Raw genomic sequence first — 19,496 nt, 5'->3', positions numbered from 1 at the left:
CCTGCAGTAGTTAAGCTTCTGTTCTTTGCCTGCAATATTTGTTTCCTATCTTATTAAGTTTCCTTTGTTTCTTTAGTGCTGTTTTGATACGTGTTTTTTACAGCTGAAGGATGGACGTTGTTCTAACAAATACGTTGCTAAATTTGTTTCCAGGTGAGTGTTATTTTTGCGTGTATCTGCCTGTTGTGCCAGCTGGGCAGAAAGCTCCTGTTGTACTTCTGCTCTCGTACGCAGGCAACAACTTTGTCCCTTCTTTAAGGCGTTTGCGTGTGTCCCTCACTGAGGCTGTAATTCAAGCAAGCAGTGGGCCGTTTCGTGAGTAAGCGAAGTCATGCCTGCTTTCCTTGGGCAGGGTTCCAGACGGGTCCCAACACAAGTTTTCTGCAGATGAACAACTTTTGGCTCAAGCGCTGAGGCAGATAATTATTTTTCTTCACTGCTGCTCTAATTGAGCCACTCATCATCCGGTTTAATTCTGTTACTACTTTTCTGACTATGAACAACTTTTCCGTCTGCGTATTTTATTACAGCTTGCTTCTGCATTCCACGTTGTTTTGCCCTCTGACCGACAGTATTTCATTTTCTTCTTAAATTACTAATTTGATTCATTTGCTTTGCTTTCCTCTCCTGACTCTATGCCAACTTCCATGTATTTTCCCGTGTTGCAGCTCTTTCCTGATCCAGGCCATTGTGCTGTTCTCATTCCGATTACTTCTGAAGATTGGCTTCCTGACATTAAGAATGCTCCGTTTGTCATTTTAGATGTTTCTGTCCATTTTTGATGTTCAGTTGTGCTGTGTACTGCGCGTTGCAACATAACCATGGCAGCAGCGTGCCTCAGAAAATGAAAAACGCGTTTGCTACCTAGCATAAAAAAGAGCAGGCCTGAAGAAGGGAGTGTTTTTCCGTGTAGAGGGATGCTCTGAGAGAGTTATCGCCACTGCCAATATTAGTAAAGACAATTTTAAAAGCTGCAAATCTGGGGCAAGGTTTTCTGCCCCTTGCTGGTAGTTTTGCAGAGCTGGAACGGCCACATGATGGCAATGTCGCACACCAGAGATGGGTCACGTTTTCTGCTTGTTGATGGAGGCAATGGCTTGAACTCTTCCAGTGTGTTTAAAGGGATGCCACTAGAGAGACCTAAAATTTGACATCTCCCTCTAAAACCTCCCTTTTTTTGTTTGTTCGGTGGTTTGGCCTGATCAAAACCCAGCAAATAGTCAGTCTTCTCAATTAATAGTGTCACGTCCTTATAGGACGGGAGTCAAATCCCAAACCACTGAGTCTGATGGACTAACTGGAAGAGCGTTTCTATAACCCAAGCACATTCCTGTGTGCGCTGCACCAGCCTTTGGCCCCTTTGCCAGCGCTCTCCCCGTGAGCCTGCTGGGGCTCGCAGTGACGAGGGCTGCTCGCTCTGCCTCCGCGGGCTCCAGCCTTCCCACCGGTCGGAATCCTCTGCCAGCTCTGTCAAGCAGAGAGGGCCGGGGAGCGGAATCCCAATGCATCTGTGAATATAAGTGGCAGAGACTTCTCATTTGCCATGTATCTCAGTCCCATAACTGATCATTTTGGGGGTGCAAAGAAGAAGGATGTGTACAAAAAGTGCCAGGCGAGCAAAATGGAAGAAAGCTGACCACTCATCATGTTCTCAGAATGGACCTGTTTCTGGTTTATGAGAAAGCAGAAAGTTGGTTTTTCTTCTTTTTTTGGCCTGACTTTTTCTAAAGTAGAAAAAAAAAGTGCAAATGCGTTACAGAAGATCTCTTAAACTGATGTATATGTGCACATACATATGGATGTGTGTGTACGTAAACACGCGTGTGGATTAAGCAGGTAATAGGAGCACTCTTGCAGAAATTCAGCTCTCTTGCAGAAAAAATTCTGTTCCCATGCGCAGTTTTACTTAGTAATACTGAACAGCTCGGTAGCATTTGTCATCTTCAAAGTAGTTTATAAATCTGACCAAGTGGTTAAAATATAGACTGGTCTAAATGTCTCTTTTCCTGGTATTTCTGCTGCCTTACGTCACTTAGATCCTGTGCAGGGGAAATTGTTAAAGTGGCTTCTGACTTTCAGGGTGCCTAATTTGTCACAGTGACCCTGATGCATCTGCAGAGGTAGTAAATGCTGCAGACTTTAGCTGAAGTTAATTGTTTATATAAGTCTGAAATGTGGAATTCAGATGGTTGCAGGCTGGGAAATAAAAAATGAAGGTACTCAAAATGACTTCTCCCTTTTGGTAATTTTCATCTTGATGTCAGCGTTCGCAATCCTGATTGGCGGGGGCGGAAGAATTTTACCTGATCAGGCACCTAGTTTGGTTCTGTAGTTCGTTATGCGATGGCTCTCCCACTGCTTGTCTCCAGTACCTCCTATTGGCACTAATCAGTTGTAAGGTGCTTTGAGATCTTTAGGATACGTGGTGGACTGTGGTGTTGTGTATAGCTCATTCTGTTTCATTCTCTTTATCCTTCAAATGCAACGCCTTCAAAATATCCTGCAAAATAGTCAATGCCCTGGTACAAAAACAAGATATCCAAACTGCCCTTTTGCTTTGTCTGGTTGTCCCATGTTTTTGAGCAGAAAGCTTGCCCACATCTTCTCTAATACTAATATTTTTCAACACACAGCCCTTTGTGAACTCATAGGCTGTTCCACATCCTCAGAAGAAATTTTCAGTATGGCTGTATGAACCTAAGGGTAGGTCTTTTAACACTTGAAGTTGTTAGGGAAAATACCAGCTTCATCTATCAATTTCATTGCATGAAAACATCATCCTGACATAGAAAATCACGTTTAATAGATATGATTAGGAACTCAAAACACGTGTTAAGGAATGAAACAGATCCATGTCCCCCCCAGCTATATTTAAAAATCGTAATTATATCCCTGCCCCTCCCAACTATATTTGGAAGGGACGGGGATATAACTATAATTTTAAGAAATTGTTTCACTTGTTACTAAAATGCAGCCATCGTTGGGGCAGAGGGCAGTAGCTGTTTAATAGCGCTCCACAACAAGGTATAAACGTTTGCAGGAGGAACTGGAAAGGAATGCTTTATCCAGTTAAAACCGCAGGGGAAACTTATGTGGTCGGTACGTAATTACTCTGGTTGGAAGTTAGCCAGGATACAAGCCATATGTTCGGCTTCTAGGGAAAAAAAGTGTAATGATCAGGGCTGTGCATTTTTTTTTATCCAAATATTAGCTAAAACCTGGTATCTCTTCAGGCTAAAAAGCACACAGAAATTCTGATCCATCCCAACGTGGCTAGTTTGGACCTGATACTAGGTTTACTGATTAAAACTTGGGACACTGATATTTATGACGATGCCTTCTGGAAGCAAAGCTGCATGCATTGATTAGGCAAAAGCTATTTTTTCTGTTGTATGATTACATGGAAGTATGATGATTTTTTTTATTCCCCTAACTAAAACACTATCTACTTCCATAGTCTAGTACAAGTGTAGTTCTGTTTATTTGAGGGGATCTGGTGCTTCCCCCCAAAGCGCTGCATGCAGTACAAGAATGGTTCCTTTTTTTGCTGCTGAAATATGAGTGTTGAAGTTCTGTTGCATTTCTTAGTACGGCTTGGTTCAAAATAATCTCTGTTGGAAAGCATTTTACACATGACTTCATTCAGTAAGAAGTTTATCTGAGTTCAAAGTACAGAGGAGTCACATGGACCTTAAACAGCCAGAGACTTGATGTTCTTGCGCAGTCCTAAGTTTTTAAAAATAAGAAGCGAAGGAAGAAGCAGAATGGTCTCCCAAACTGATAATAAACACGTCTACATGGACAATTTAAACCTGAGCTGTTGTGGCATAACCTGCCTCCACACTCAACAATCTCCAGCTCATTTAACACGTGAGTTTGGGATATCTAGTGCTGCAGGAACGCTGGCTCACAGCTCCAGAGCAGAGCCCTGGTATTTTGAATTCTGCCACCGGGCCGTAAAGATTAGCAAGGATTTAGGTCCCGAGTTTGGAACGTTTCCTGCTTGAGCTTGTGTGAAAGTCAGACCTTCACAAAACCGTTCCACCAAACTTTCCTCACCTGTCTTGTCCAGCCTCAAGGTGATTTCAATTATCACCTCGCTTCCAGAGATTTTTCCAGAGTTCCACTGCTTTTTTTTGGTTTGTTTCCCTTTCTCTATCTTTACATTTAAAAATAAGTATTTTTCCCTTTTCTGTCTATTCAGAGTGGAATTTAAAACCACAAAGTTCGGTCAGTTTTAAAACCTCCATCCACTGATAAATCCATGATGCCTTTGATAACGAACAGCGTAATGAACAGCAGCTTGCCTTCCCCGTCCGTTACATTGGCATGTAGATCAGCTAACAGTGATCAAGAAAATTAAATCCTTGCTGGGATGCGGAATATTCTGCTATGCCCAAACTGCCTGTAATCTCAGAGGACGCGATATGAAACCGTGTTTGATGGGCAACAGGCCTCCTGAAGTCTGTAAGGTACTACAGGAGCTTGGGTCTTACTTATCTCCACCTCTGTGCCTGAAAATTACTGCTGGGGGGTTTTTTGGGGCGTCCGTTATCATCTCACCCCTAATACCACCTCTGAACGGCTCCTCTCTGTAGCAGCCTCTCGGCTCTCTGTGAGCTGGGCAGGAAAAGGGGCTATCCAAGAGTGAGATCGTCTGTACTTCGTATATGTTTGTATGTCTCTCTTTCAGGTAGGCCAAAGTTTTTACACCGTATCCGTGATGTGAGAACATTAAGGTGTCCAAAGTAATTCTGCATTAGCTGCGCATTGTTTGGGTGGCTTGTACCCACGTATTTCCTCTTCCACATCACTGATTGTGTTTTGCCATCACTTTTTCCCTTTTGTCTTAGTTTCACCAGCAGCACTGCAAATAATCTGGTAACCTAAAGCACCAGCATAATTCACTACCTTGCTTTCCCTCTAAAAGAAAAGGTAGTTTTGACTGGCTTCGGTGCAGGTCTAGCTTGTGAAGGTAACTGTTGGCATCGCTTTTCTGTTGGCATCACTCTTCTGTTGGCAAGAGGAATTAGTTTATTTCAGTACAGCGAGGATACTGAACCTGCTGCTGGTTTTTGGTGAGAGGAAGGATGCCGTCTGTGTCAGTGAGGTTTGCATGTGGATGTGGAAGGTGCCTCATCCTGCGGTGGGAAGCTTGGTATTACACGCTTGTCACGTGCCACCTGCTGCTCTGGGCTTTCTGGTCATCCCTCTCTTTTATAACATTGTTTTCCTGGCCACATCATGCTCCTCTCCAAGGCTTTTGGAGTCCTTTAGCTTTCAAAAGAAACAAGCTGTTTTCTAAACAATGCTGATCCACAGTACCCTGCTGTCATCATCTTCTGATTTACCTTTCATTTCTCCTCTTGTCAGAGAGGCGATTCTTTCAGCGTCTTCCTGGAATCACAGCAGTGCTCAAAAGTCCTTTTCCAGATCTGCAGGGTGACTGTCCTGGGACCTTCCTTGTCCTCTTTTTCAGGACTCAAGCATTTTTGCTCATGACTTCTTCCAGCCCACTGGAAGGAAGGGGAAATTCATATCTATATTCGCTCTCTGAGTTTTATTCTGTTGGCTCCATTTGTAGGCAAGTAATACTGATAGGTTTCTTTGGGTTTTGCTCATCTTTTCCTGGATAAGTTCTGGTTTGCATGCTCTGACATGGGAGAATGATCAGAACCAGACATTCGTGTGCTCAGGTTTCAGGGAACCATGTGGGTATGGTAAATGAGAACGGTTTCCTTTATCTTCCTGTATAATAATGTCCGTAAAAGCTGTTCTGTCTTCAGTTTGTGAAGCTCAGAACATATATTTGTCTTTCTTTTGTGCTAGAAAAATGCTGTCCTTGTGTATGCATTCTTCTAGGGAGTAGAAAATGAAATTGCAGCAATTGAATCTAATGTAACGGTTTACATGAATTTGCACACAGCTCTTTAACTGGAGGCTGCTGAATAATATGTGCTATTGGCATTAAAGGCAGAGTGGAAACTTAACATGTTAGTTATCAGTGTCCTGATTTCTGGCCATGCAGCAAATATTCTGAAAACAGTGTGAATCTCACTGGACAGAGATTGGTAGTGGTGTTAGTTTGGATTTTGGGGGTTTTTCTTATTTGGTTGGCTTTTTTCCTGGTTGTTATGTAAGGATGAATTGCTGAAAGTTTGATTAGTGGTTTGCCAAATTTTGTATGTAGTCTGTATGCTACAGTAGGTTACTCCTGTGCTTGCATATGGGAAAAATCTGGCCCTGTTTTGGTTATATTCACAGGCTTAAAAAGTGTAACTAATTAGATCATAAAAATGAAAAAAATATATTTCATTGTTAACTGATCAAAAACCATCTGTCAGATTGTTTCCAATCAATATTGAAGAGAAGGCAAGAATGTTATTTTTTAAGAAAGGTTGCAATTGTCTGGTTTGGGCAGAGGTAAAAACAGAGAAAATGAAAGACACATGCTTGCCAGCTTCAGAATATTGTCCATCTTGAATAAAGCAGGAAACTGTTCAGTCAAGAATAAGATGTAAGCGCCATAGAGTGGGGAAAGCCAGCAGTCTTCCTTCGTATGTCACGGTCATTGCGTGACCTTGAGATACACACAGTCACATCTATTTGGGTAAATTAGTGACTCACATTAATCCTCCTCCTGACACCTGTCTCTTCATTTTGGTGGTTTTCCTATGCTTTTCCTACTCACCTCTTCCAGAAATGTGAGTTCTCTCGTCCCGATGGCTCTTAGACTGGTTATTGCTCCCGTTTGACGTTAAAGTTGGGCAGTCTCCTCATGAGTCATATTGGAGGCATGAAAGAGATACTGCGATCTCTTGTGTTGAAATGCAGATTTGTCCCGTAGCAGCAAGCAATCTGTCAGGTGAATGACAAATAAGGAATACTTAAATGCCATAGGCAGGGTGACCAGTTTAAATTTTAAGACAGCAAAAGGTATAAGGAAAAATTATACCTGAAGTAACCCCGGATTCTTCTTGCTTTTTGATTGTTGAAAAAAAAAAAATGCCATTTTGTTGAGTGTGGTCACACTAGGTTGAGAAATTGAGAAATTCTTCCCTATTACTTGATAAAGTGTTATCACTATGCTTTGTTTGTCAAACAATTGGACAGATTTCCTCTTGACCTGTGAAAAAGCCAGCGAACTTGCCAAGAGCCTGTGTTTGTAGATAGAAAATAGGAAAGACCAAAACGTAAGTTTAGAGATGGAAAGAGAAGGGACCTTATCTCTTCTTTTAAGGTAGAATGATAGTGCTGAGTTTGGTTCTATTTAACTATCAGTTTTTACAGGAGTGAAAAATGAAGCAGGTCTACAGAGCTGGCTGTAATTCGCATGAAACATGAAGCAAATAGAAAGAAGAAACAACAAAAAAAGATTGAAAACAGCTACTGAATGACTGCTACTATGCCGCTTCATCTTCCTTCCATTTAAAGTGAAGGTGATTCCTGGGACTGAGACATATTTCATTCTTAGAAAATATCAGTTTGGAAAGTAATTTGAGATTTAGGGTCAAATGATTAATGTGTATACAGATTTGCTTCAGTGAAGATCTGTAGAGCTAGGCTGGTTTCCAGAACCATAGGGCCAGAGAAAGTTTTACCAACTACTTGCATAAGTGTTTTAAGACAGGCAGAAATGTTCATCTTTATTTTTGTATGAACTATGAGCTGTATACATCTAGAATATTGCACCAATATTCAGTCCAATTCTGATCTCACTTCTACTTGTCTAATTTAGGGCCCTTCTTTTGAAAGAAATGGAGTTGCACTGGCATAAAACCCGTTTGAGTTACGACTCCACTCTCTTAACGGTATAAAACAGGCAAATCAAAATTAGCTAATAGAACAAAGAATGATTACACTTATCAACTCCCCCTTCCAAACTAGCTGCCTGGTGATTCAGATCAAACAGGCTGACTAATGCCGGCTGTATGTCAACAAGAAAAAAGAGAAGGCCAGAATCTGGTGTTCTTTGGGAATACCCAGAGATGCATGGGGGATGCCTTTTGGGCCCCTCACTACAAGGAGGGCATTGAGGTGCTGGAGCGTGTCCAGAGAAGGGCCACGAAGCTGGTGAGGGGTCTGGAGCACAAGTCTGATGAGGAGCGGCTGAGGGAACTGGGGTTGTTCAGTCAGGAGAAGAGGAGGCTGAGGGGAGACCTTATCGCTCTCTACAACTACCTGAAAGGGGGTTGTGGTGAGGTGGACGTTGGTCTCTTCTCCCAAGTGACAAGTGATAGGACGAGAAGAAATGGATTCAAGTTGCGCCAGGGCAGGTTTAGGCCGGATATTAGGAAAAATGTCTTTACTGAGAGAGTGGTCAAGCATTGGAACAGGCCATTGGAACAGGTCAATGGAACTTGACCCAAACCCAGGGAGGTGGTGGAGTCACCATCATTGGAGGCGTTCAAAAAACGTGTAGACGTGGCACTGTGGGACATGGTTTAGTGGGCATGGTGGTGCTGGGTTGATGGTTGGACTTGATGATCTTACGGGTCTTTTCCAACCTTAATGGTTCTGTGATTCTGTGTGATTCTATGGGATGTTTTAACTGTGGGCTTTGAGCCTGGGCATCCCAAACAGCCTCTACGGCCCTTGTGACTTTTGGGGTTATTTACAAGACCAATCATCAGAGAACCAATAAATAGGACTACGCAGCACACATTTCCAAATGGTTTGGTGGGGCTCAGAGTCTTGTTTTGGGCCAGTTCCATCTCTAATCTTGTCATTACAACAGTAGACGGTTGGACAAAGAGTCACTAATATTTCTCTATTTAGATGATCTATGTTCTTTCACTATGCAGAGATGAGTGCTAGTGAAATAACTCGATTTAAGATCTGCTGGTCTCTAATAGAATAAGACTTTTTATAGCGTAGGAAAATCTGCTTTCAATTTCTATTGTTAGGCATTATTTTAGTCAATGAAAACAAAGCGTGCTTGGGAAGCTGCCTAGAAGACATGTGATTTCAGGGTATTGCTATTTTCCTTTTTATGAGAAAAGAGCCAGCTTTTTTCTTTTATGTCATGGTTGGATAAAGTGATGTATTCAGTATGGATGATGGGAATTCACTGAAACTCCTTTGATATGTGTAGGGCAGCTCTACATGCTTGCCGATTGAATAGGGGAAGGTATTTCCGTGTACAGCACTGAAGTATCTTATTTGGTGCAGTTAAAACTCTGTTCGTCATCTTCAGGTCTAGTAAAAATTGCAATATGAAATAATATCTTGTTTCTAGATGTGTGCATTGCGCAATTTAAGCTGGTTTTTATCAAAATCATTTAGGAGAGAACGAGGCGTTTCCTGGTATAATTGGTGGTGTTAAGACAATGGGAAGTTTGAGTTCCGTGTTATTTCATGTTAGTTGCGCTGTTGATTATTTTGTGAGGAGGGGGGAAAGTAGAACAGGAAAGTGGATGAAAACAAACAGAAAAATGTGAGACTATCGCGAGCTACGGAGTACCTTGCACTTACGGGACAGCGGACTTCCTCCCTCTTCCTTCTCTGCTCCCTTCTGCCAATGTTAAACTTCAAGAATTGCATGACCTCATTTTGCTGCCTTCGTGCTTTCTTAACTCGGTTGAGGTTTCCTGTGTTCTCAGCTTGGTGTCATGTTTGGTGGTGGTGGGCGAACCTCAGAAGGTTCAGATTGCAGATGTAGATCAGATAAGCAGTGAAGTTAGCTATTCAAGTTAAACCTCATGGCTCGGCAGTTTGGTCCTTCCTGCTTCTGGTTATGTTGAAAATACTTCAAAGCCCCTGTTTTGATATTTCTGTCCAGATATTTCAGACACTCTAGGAGGTTTAAGACTTGCTAGTCTTTTAGATGGATAAACTTATGAGCGAGGAATGTCTTGTTATTTTTTTCTTTATTCTGAATGTGACTAAAGATTATTTTCCAAGTATTGATGCCCTGTTCTGCGTCACGACCCTTGTTTCAGGACTTCTAAAACACTTTTTTAAAAACCAATGCAATAGACTGCACATTTCTCTGAGCTAGCTAAGTCTATGAAGTCACTGTACCAGTAGTATTTAGTGTAAGTGAGAATAGGAACCCTTTATGTTCAGTGTATAGAGCAAGAAACGGAGGTACAGGTGAGTTACTGACTGAGCCAGGAAAAGAATCCAGATTTTTCCAGCTTTGTGTCAGCAGCAAGACTAACTTTCCCCAGAGCAGCAGTTTCTTCCAGTGCCCCGATGCTTGCACATGCCAGCTGTTCTCCTTACAAGCCAGATGTGCTGTAGCATGAGCCAGATGTAACCATTATTGGTAGCCTTCTCACATCCCTCTAGAGTTGGTGCTTATAGAAATAGATCAAAGAACTCTGTCTAGATCAGCATCACATCTGCAAAGGAAAAAAAAAAAAAAAAAAAACCAAGACCGGTTTCAGACAGTTTGGAGAATCCCAGACTTGCCTGTAACTCACTGAATTACACAGCACCATCAGCGGGCAGGTCCTGCCCAGAAGCTGAGGGTCCGGCAGCCCATTTGGTTGTTGTTCTACCCAGCCTACTGCAGATGTGATTCTTATTCATATCAATGTTGAATTTGTGCGTGGAGCTTACTGGTCCTGCTTGTTGCAGCTTTGCCTTTGCATGGAGTCAGGCTGTATAGGTGAAAGCAAGATATAGTTTTCCTATATATATATATATACACACACACGCACTTGTGTGTTTGCTTTTAACGGACATGTTTCTTTACACAGTTTATTATATTTGGATGTTTTAGGTTTTTTCATTTTGTGTTGCTGCTTATGTACAGAATAACAGACTAATTCTTTCCAGGTATTGCTCTGCTGACTTCTGAGAGCATGTTTACATGCAAGATGATATAGAGGAATCACTCTGTCCTATACAATAGCTGTGCATGTGGCTGATTGCTGAACATGTAGTGAAAAGACAGACAATGCAGTGGAAACACATTACCCCTCTCACAGCACAAACAGGAGGGCTGAATCTCATCGCAGTGTTGGGTGACCTGGGCGAGATGGACTGCTGATTTCCTAGTCCGTTCACCACAGTCCTAAAGGACGTGGTCTTTTGGGAACGTACCTCAAGGACTCCGTTTCCTTGCGTGCAATTATTTTCTGGAAGCACTAGCCAAGGGGAGGAGCTGCGCGCTTTTTCCTTTCTAAGTGACGCCAAAGTGCTCTCCTAATAATACCCCACTCTGCTTTCAAGTTTCGTGGTTGGCAGAAGCTCTGCAGAAAAGGAGGCTCTGATCTTTGCTGCCGATCTTGCTGTGTCTGGCTGATACGTTAGCAAGGTGGATAAAAACTCTTAGGGCAGAGAACTCTGGCCTTAGGAGGCATGAATTCAGGTCCCAAGTTAGCATTTGGGCTTAGACCTCTCTCTGACACTGCACTGCAGAATGTATATGGAATGGTAGCCTGAAAAATAAAATTTTAAATCAACATTTCTTCAACTGTTAGCTTCTAATTGCTGTTCAGGTAGCACTATGAAGATCTTACGGGGAGAGGAGTGCCGGCTGAACCTACTGGCTGGAGCAAAGAAGTGCAAGTCAACACTTAAAGGATTTATTCCTGGCTCTTGCACGGAGACAGTCCCTCCCAGTGTTTTAACTGCCAATGGTTCCGTTCCTGCTCTGTAATATTCATCCTCGGAACATTTCATCCTTGCTTCTTAGAGAATTGTGGGATGTTCAGTTCAGTAAAAATCTGTGAAATGTGAGGAGACCTGATAAAGGATGTAACAAAAGTGTTAAACATTACAAAACCCGAGTTGTAATGCCCCAAACTGTGCTGGAGTTAACAGTGGGTCCTTTGTGCTCATATGGTTTGCCTACAAAGTCAGATCATAATTGAAGGTATTTCATTGTTCCGTACAACCCTTTCATGCACTTCAGTATGAAGGCTGTAGTGTCAAACCATATCCTTCCAAGAGAGAAATTGAAACAGATTTGCTTGAGAAAAATGTACATCTGGTATAGTCATGCCTTTTGCAAAGAGCCCAGGCTTTTATATCCCAGAGTGGGAGAAAAATCTTGCTGTGATATAGGAAATGCTTTAAGAACTGCAATTTTCTTTTTCTTTAGGTTTTCAAATGCTTTAGCAGGGCTGTGTCTGGATTTCTCATCAGATCTTAAGAATACCTTGGGTAATTCTTAATAGCACTTGCAAAGACAATGCAGAATGGCTTGTGTGTGTTTGCTGGGTGTTGGTGCTTTGATCCTTGATTTTTATATGCTTTTATGTGTGTTTTCATATATATAGGTTAAGGGTTAAAGTTTGACAGATGTGGCTGCTACCTAATTGACCTCTTCTATCTCTCTCTATTTTATGTACAAGTGCTTTATAACTGAATTTATAAAACGCCGTGTCTCCGTTTTGATACCAGTCTGGAAAGCAACAGATGAAATATTTTGCTGCCTCTGAGTTTCTCAGCTTGCACGGTGTGTTGTATCACTTGCCGTGCACAGGACATGAGGAGTTTTTTGGTTTTGTAGTACTGTAACTCATTGTTTCACTTTCCACGATTGTAGTTTCTATTATTGCCCTGAATACAGGTTAGATGCATTAAAAAAAAAAAAAAGTTGTGTTTACCTCTTGTATTCTCCAATCCAAGTTTTTTGAGAGGGGCATTTTTTTACTGATACTCTTTGTAACACTCCTGTATGGGTTATAATTTTCTTTTCTCCATTCTACTCTTCTAGGGTGATTTTTTTTTTTCCTTTTTTTTTCCCCCCTTCTCCCTCTGGATTTAGCAGTAGAAGGGGCACTCTAAATATTTGTGGGCTTTTGCCACTAAGAAATAATACAATTAAAATGATCTTGTTAAACAATGAAAGTAAAGTAAAAATGCAGGGCGATAAAACTTGTTTTCAAAATACGAACAGAAAATAAATAGAACTGGGCACAGGAAGAATGTAGCTGTTTTCTGGTTTGGGCCAGGTGTCATACCGAGTCATGGAAAACGTGGATTTCCACCCAACATATGGCTTGTGTTGCAATAGCATAGTTCCGTTACATGGAAGAAAACCTGATGGTTTAGTTGCTTTTAATATTTTAAAAATAGTCTAATATCTCTGTAGTACCTTCAGTCTGGTGGCTTCAAAGTGCTCTACAAATGTGGAACTAAACTCAGGGCAGGAAGAGTCCTGATGTATTTATTTATACAGTGGCTGACACAGGATTAGATCTCGGTTCTGCTGTATGGATTCCATCATACTATGTGTAAGCAGTGAGTGTATTATTTTCTTGCTGAGCACGAATAGGAAACCCATAAAGAGATTTCTTCCTTTGTGGGGACATGGCCACAGCTTCTTGTAGACAGTAGGATCTCTGCAATGACATACTTATTTTGGCTGGTTTGGGCAAGGGAAGAGATGGTGGAGGAAGGACCACAACCTGCTGTGAAGTAACTGAAGTTTCATATTGTCCTGTGGGAGGAAAGAAAGAGGTGTCTAAAAAATCAGAAAGTCTTTAGTTTTATTTCAAAACTTGATTTTGGTTCAAACAAACTAGTTCTCACATTTCACATAAATGACAAGTCGCCTGGATCCTGCAGGGTTTCTTATTTTATTTTTTTTTTTTAATTGCCATTCACATTTATATTAATTCCATTAACACAAATTTATTTCAGCAATTTACAGTTTCTGGAGTTATAAGCACTAGTGAGCCTCTGGCCAGGGACAAAGATGGTAGGAGTCTAGGGAGAATTCTGCTGGAAAGTCTCTCGGTTTGGGGGAAAGATGTTTCAAACCCAAGGTATTTCTAATGAATCACGTTGACTTAATAGATGACCCATTTTCTGATTAAAAAACCCTTAACATCTGAAAAATTCTGGATGAGTTCTATGTGTTATCCATGTCTTAAACATGGGTAAACATAGGAAACTCTTCCTAAAATCATGCAAGCTTCTGAAAATTATGTGAGGCGCTGGCAAAGCCCTGACTCCCAATCCTCAGTAATCGATTATATTACTTTCCTGATGTACTGGTCCCCTCTTGACCCAAGCAGCCTGCCAGTAATTTGGGTTCTTACAGACTTTTCTCATTAGGAAGAAAAAATCATCAGAACCAGACATTTTTTTTTAAACTCAATTCACTTGTTTATTAAAAAATGTATTCAAAGCAACAACTTCATGTACAAGAGGATTCAAACTGCCAGGAGGGTTTTTTTTCTTCAGTTTCCAACTTCTTTCCAGGTAGCACCTTTCCCACGCTCCTCTCTGTCATTGCACAGCTTACAAGGCATCCATCTGCCACCATCTTACTTATTATTCTTTCTTCATACAAGTCAATCAAGGAATATGTAATGCTCTGACTTTATGCTAAAACTCAAGTTAAAAATAAAAATTTCCATTTATGATAGCACGTAAATTTATCAGGGAAGCCAGGTGCAGCTGCTGCCCTTAGCTGTCCTGCATGCTCTTCCGTTGAAACTATTGCCCCTGTAAGTAAAAATGACCGAACAGGATATGTATCCACTTTGGAGTTATCAGAACTTTAATAGTTCACCACAGTAGCACAAATGGAAATCACCAATGGACTGGACGTTTGTACAGGACTGCAAACTGCTGAGAGTCATCCAGTCTCAGAGCCTGCAGCTCTCTTTTCCTGGGGGGAGCCTGAATTCCAGTTCTGTAAAAGCTTTGTGAAGGTCTTTATTTTGACTTTGGGTTGTTTCCAGAATCAACTGTATCTTACATTGTCTTCATCTGTTTTAGTCAATATTGTATAAAATCCCTTTCATGCCTAAGATGCTCTTTTGGGGTGTGCGTTTGGGTTTTGTTTTTTTTTTTTTTTTCTGGCTACAATTGTAGAATCAAAGCATCTCTTCTTAAAGGTTTCCTAATTTTACTTCGCTCCAAAACTTTGTCTCATTTTACAAGGATGTTTTTAAATTCTCTCTAATCTCAAAGCAATTTTATTTATTGGCCTAAGCAAGTGAGGTTTGTGTGAGTATGCCTTCTTTTAGCCTGTATTTCAACTGAAACTTGAATCTCTTTGCGGATATCAGCTCGAATTAGCAAAGCAGTAGAGGTTTCTCAGGTAGTAATACAAGTGTCATAAAAATCAACACTTGGATAGAGAACTTTTTTCATGACCCCACTGTAAGAAAGGCTTCCAGTTGGGGCTCCAAAAGTTTTATCCTTGGCTTTCCTCTAGTGGGCCAGCTGGCATGTACACATACTGGTTGGGTAGTCAGTGGTGGGGGGACACACCAGCTACAACAAATGTTGAATTTTGCCTGGGCTACGTGGGAAGGAGGGTAGGATTAGGGTGTTTGTAAGGGAGTTGGGTTATGTGGAGGAAGGGATGAAAGGACTTGGGTCACAGCTCGATCGGAAGCTAGGCTTCATTCATTCTTTTGCTCACAAAACTGATTTGTTTCAGGTCCGCATTACGGGGTTTCAAGATAATCCAAGGCTCTGAGTTTCTCTGTATCTGTTCCAAAACTCCACATAGGAGGTTTTCTGAGATCTGTCAAATATGCCCTACTGTGTGTTTTCAGGCACTCTTAACCATGGAAGCCAGAACTAATGAAGCCTGGTTTTCCTCTAGTTTGTGTTGGGTGCTTGGTTTTGGATTCTAAGAAGGTGTGTGCTCAGAATGAAGTATTTCCCAAGACTGGGTCATTTTTTATCAATGAGATGTTAGAAGGGCCTTTCCTTCTTTCCAGCTGTAGAAGATTTCCATCAACCGTACAGCAGTTTAAATTTCTGCTCAACTTGGCTTGAATCCACCGGTTTAAGGGGGAGGGTGGCAGGCAATGTGATTGCAGGAACACAAGGGAAATCAAGCCGAAAAAGAAAAGAGTATACTGATCTAATTCCTTCAGTGTTGTTTTACAGAGTTAGCCAGCTGAGCCCTCAGAGTAAGGCTGATCCTTCCCAACATTTCATCAGGTTCTGGCTGCTGTGGTTAGGAGTTTTATGACTTGCTACTAAATTATAAACCTCTGGACTTAGACTTTCTTCAACACGTGCGTAATGCCTTTCTCACTTCAGGTCTAATGAAGAATCGGTTTGCAGTTGTCACATCCTCTCAATTCCTTGTGCAATAAATTTCAAGTATTTGGGTAGATTATACGTGGCAAACAGACACCGATTGCTGCACCTCAGGGAAGGCCCAAACAGGTCAGTCGTTGCTTATCTTGAGGGCCTTCTTGAGCTACTGTCGTGTAGGTGCTCTCTCGGTTTTAATGGCATCTTTCTTTGCAGTGGAAACAGTATAAACTGGAAAAATTCCTCTATGGTCTTTGCTAAATATTGTTTAAGATACCGTTTACCCCACTCTGCACGGTATTGTTGCTGGCCTGAATACCTAGATCAAAGGAGGCTGTAAAACAATTCCTCAGATAATTGAGCAGGAAAAGGTAAAACAGTGACCTAGATAAGAAAGATTTTCACAAGCACAATAAGCATAATAAAGTCCTAAAGAGGGACTCCATAGTCCCCCTGGTGTCTGTCTCCCATGGAGACTAATTAAGATTTGCTACGGATTTTCTTTTTTAGCATACCTGTTTAGTATCTGCCTTTGATCTGGGTGTTGTACTCCGCTCTTGTACAAGCATAGGAGACCAACAAAGATTATGGAGGACAGGTTAGAACAGGTAAAAGATTTGTTGCCATATGACTGTTATGGGAGATGACTAGCACTGTATTCTGATCCTGAAACTCGTCACAACTCAAATGTGATACACGTCGTGACTTTTTTTCTTAAGTCTTTTGTTTAAACATGTAGGAACAGGCAAGTTACATGCCCTGTATGTTACATGCAGGGCACTTTGTTTTAATGTAGTGTTTTATGTTAATCGACATTTGTATAATGGTTTGAATATGACTTTAGAAGAGGAGAATGGAAACAAATATTCCAAATACTGTTGGAGGAACTGCTTTCCTCATCCCTCAACTGCAGACTGATCCAGAGGAATTTATCGTTTGTCCACTGAGTAGGCTGAGAGCTGGCAACAAGGCTACAGTGAAGGAAATCTATGGTAATTTAAGAAAAGGAGGTGGGGAGAGAAGGAATTGAACCCATCCTGTTGGTCTGAGTGTTGTGATGACACAGCCTCAGGAAAAGGACCGACCTTCAAATCGTAAAGTCTGTCGCTGTAGGGGTGGAACACTGCTCTCTCCTCTCCTCCTTCCCCCCTCAGTAAACCATTAGTAGCCGGACTATTGTAAAGGGTTAGTTAGTTAGTATTATCTAGATGGGATTAGTGATGAGAGGCAATTAAAAAGGTCACCTTTCCTTAAAAGGGAGAAAGGAGCAAAGCTGAAAAAAAGGGAAAATGCAAGGCTGAAGGGTTATCCAGTATCAGTGTAGTAAAAAACAAATATATATCCTTCTCTGAACCCAATTATCAGCCTCACCTGACTTCCCTGGAGATTTAACTGTTGGGTCTCTTCCAGAAGTCAGCTATGATCTCAGATGCTTTGCATTTTGAGATTTAAATGTAAGGAAGTTAGCAAGTAATATATGGATTTTCAAATTAAAGCCCAAGGAGCAGTCTGATTTAGAAGAGCAGGACTTCATGGCTGTAATCCTTGGATTAAATGTTGGTTTTCCCTACACATGTAAATAGACATTGTGTTTCTCAGGAAGAAAACAATGTCCATCAAAATAATCTTGAAGCCTGGGGAGATGTGATGGTGATAGCTGCATCGTTAGTATTGCTTTTCTACAGAGTGGAAAGGGATTTAAAGTAAAGCTCTTTGTGTTCAGATTAAACTGGACGATATCCTTATGTGTCTGAATGACGGCTGTTGGGATTACAGCCACATAATTATCAATCCCATCTGGCAAGCTCCTCCCTCCCCAATATGAGGATGACATAACTACAAGACTTAAAAAGTAATAATGTTTGCATTATCTTCATTTTTTTAGGTGGTAAAGGAGTTATTGGGGGAGCCGTAGTGAGGTGTTGGAATACAGAAAATTATTTGTGTGTAAATGAAAGGCAAGACTTTTCAGGGACTAAACAGGAGGTTCTTCAGGGAAAACGCAAAATGAGATAAAATCGTGACTTATGGCAAGATCGCTGCCTGGATCACTTGTACAAGGACACGCCTGGCCTAGAAAATGTATACTCGAGCCTCAGCGCATACATCGGGTGATGATATAGAACGTATATCTGTTGCTTCGCATTACTGTTGCTGTTTGTTAGTGCTGGAGGCTGTGTCCAGGTTCCGACTGTCGTAGCAAGTGCTGCTCAAGCCCATTGCCCGGGTCATTCCTGCGTAGTCTTTACAACAGATCCGCTTTCTTCGTTAAAGTTGTTGTTCTGGTTGCCACTTGATATGAAGCTTTTCCACAGCTTTGGCGGTAGTTGGATCAGGTTGTTAATGAGTTCTGTGTTATTGTGAGAGAGTGAATGTATTCATTTAAAAAAAAAAGAGCTGAAAATAACATCTCACAAAAGTCATCATGCATTTCTTTGTCAATGGTTCTTTGTTGGTTTCAGCCTCGGTTTCTTTTTGTAAGGATTTGTTCCTAGGCCGCCAGGCCTGAATGGAGAATAGGAAGTCACTCCAGCTGTTTTCCTCGTGTTGGCACTCCGTGCTGAACAGGAATTGCTGAGCAAAGAACATCATTTCCCCAGAGAGGTTTGCTGGGGTAGCACAAAGGCAGTCTGGATTTTTTTTTTTAATTAAAAGTTCCTGCCAAATACTATCATCAAGGGTTGGGGGAAGGAGGGAGGGAAAGAAATACATGAAGTCTGGAGTCCACTTGGAAGAGCAAGAAACCTGCCTGGGAAAGCAAAAAAGCAGTGTTTTTCTCTGCCGAACTCTTGCTTTTTAACATAAAAGCACTTACCCAGAAAAGAGGACTGGTTTTTTTTTTTTTTTCCTTCCCTCTTCTGTGAATGTTGGTTCTGACTATTGCTTCTCCAACAAAGTTGGAGGGATTGTGCAACTTTGCACTTGGTTTTGGAATAGCTAGTGGAATAAAAAATAAGCAGAATTCCTTCTCTTAAGTGGGCGCCAAATTATCAACTGACACATCACGCCACGTTATGGTGATAAATGCACGTCTGGTCGTGGTTTGCAGTAAGCTTAAATTCTATATATATTTCTTTTTTAAAAAAGAAATACAATAAGGCTATGGCTTTTTGCTTTCTTTTTGCTTTGCAAAAGAAAGGTTAAGAAAACAAGCCGTAAAGAAAAACTGACACATATTTGGGGAAAGAGGAAGATATAGAGTCATTTAACTTCTCGCCTGCAGGTTTAATCCAGGATAAATCCGTAATGACTGAACCATGCTGCCACCTGATGCTGTCTGGCACTGGATGGGAAATGCATTGGGTGGCTTACTCCAGTCTTCAGGGCACTGGTGACCACTTTATAAACTCCTTTATTGTATTTGACACTTTTTGGTATTCTTGCTGGCAGTATTACTAAAGAATTGCCTCGCAGTTTGAATAGTCCTCTCTAGCAAGGCAGTTTCAGGTAAGAAATTATTTGTGGATGAAAGACTCTATGTTTTAGCTCATTCTCTGAGGATGCTGCAAAATCCCTGTAATGTGGAA

The sequence above is a fragment of the Gavia stellata genome, chromosome 10, assembly GCF_030936135.1.
Source record: "Gavia stellata isolate bGavSte3 chromosome 10, bGavSte3.hap2, whole genome shotgun sequence".
Classification (NCBI taxonomy): Eukaryota; Metazoa; Chordata; class Aves; order Gaviiformes; family Gaviidae; genus Gavia; species Gavia stellata.
Note: the sequence above shows the minus strand (reverse complement) of the source record.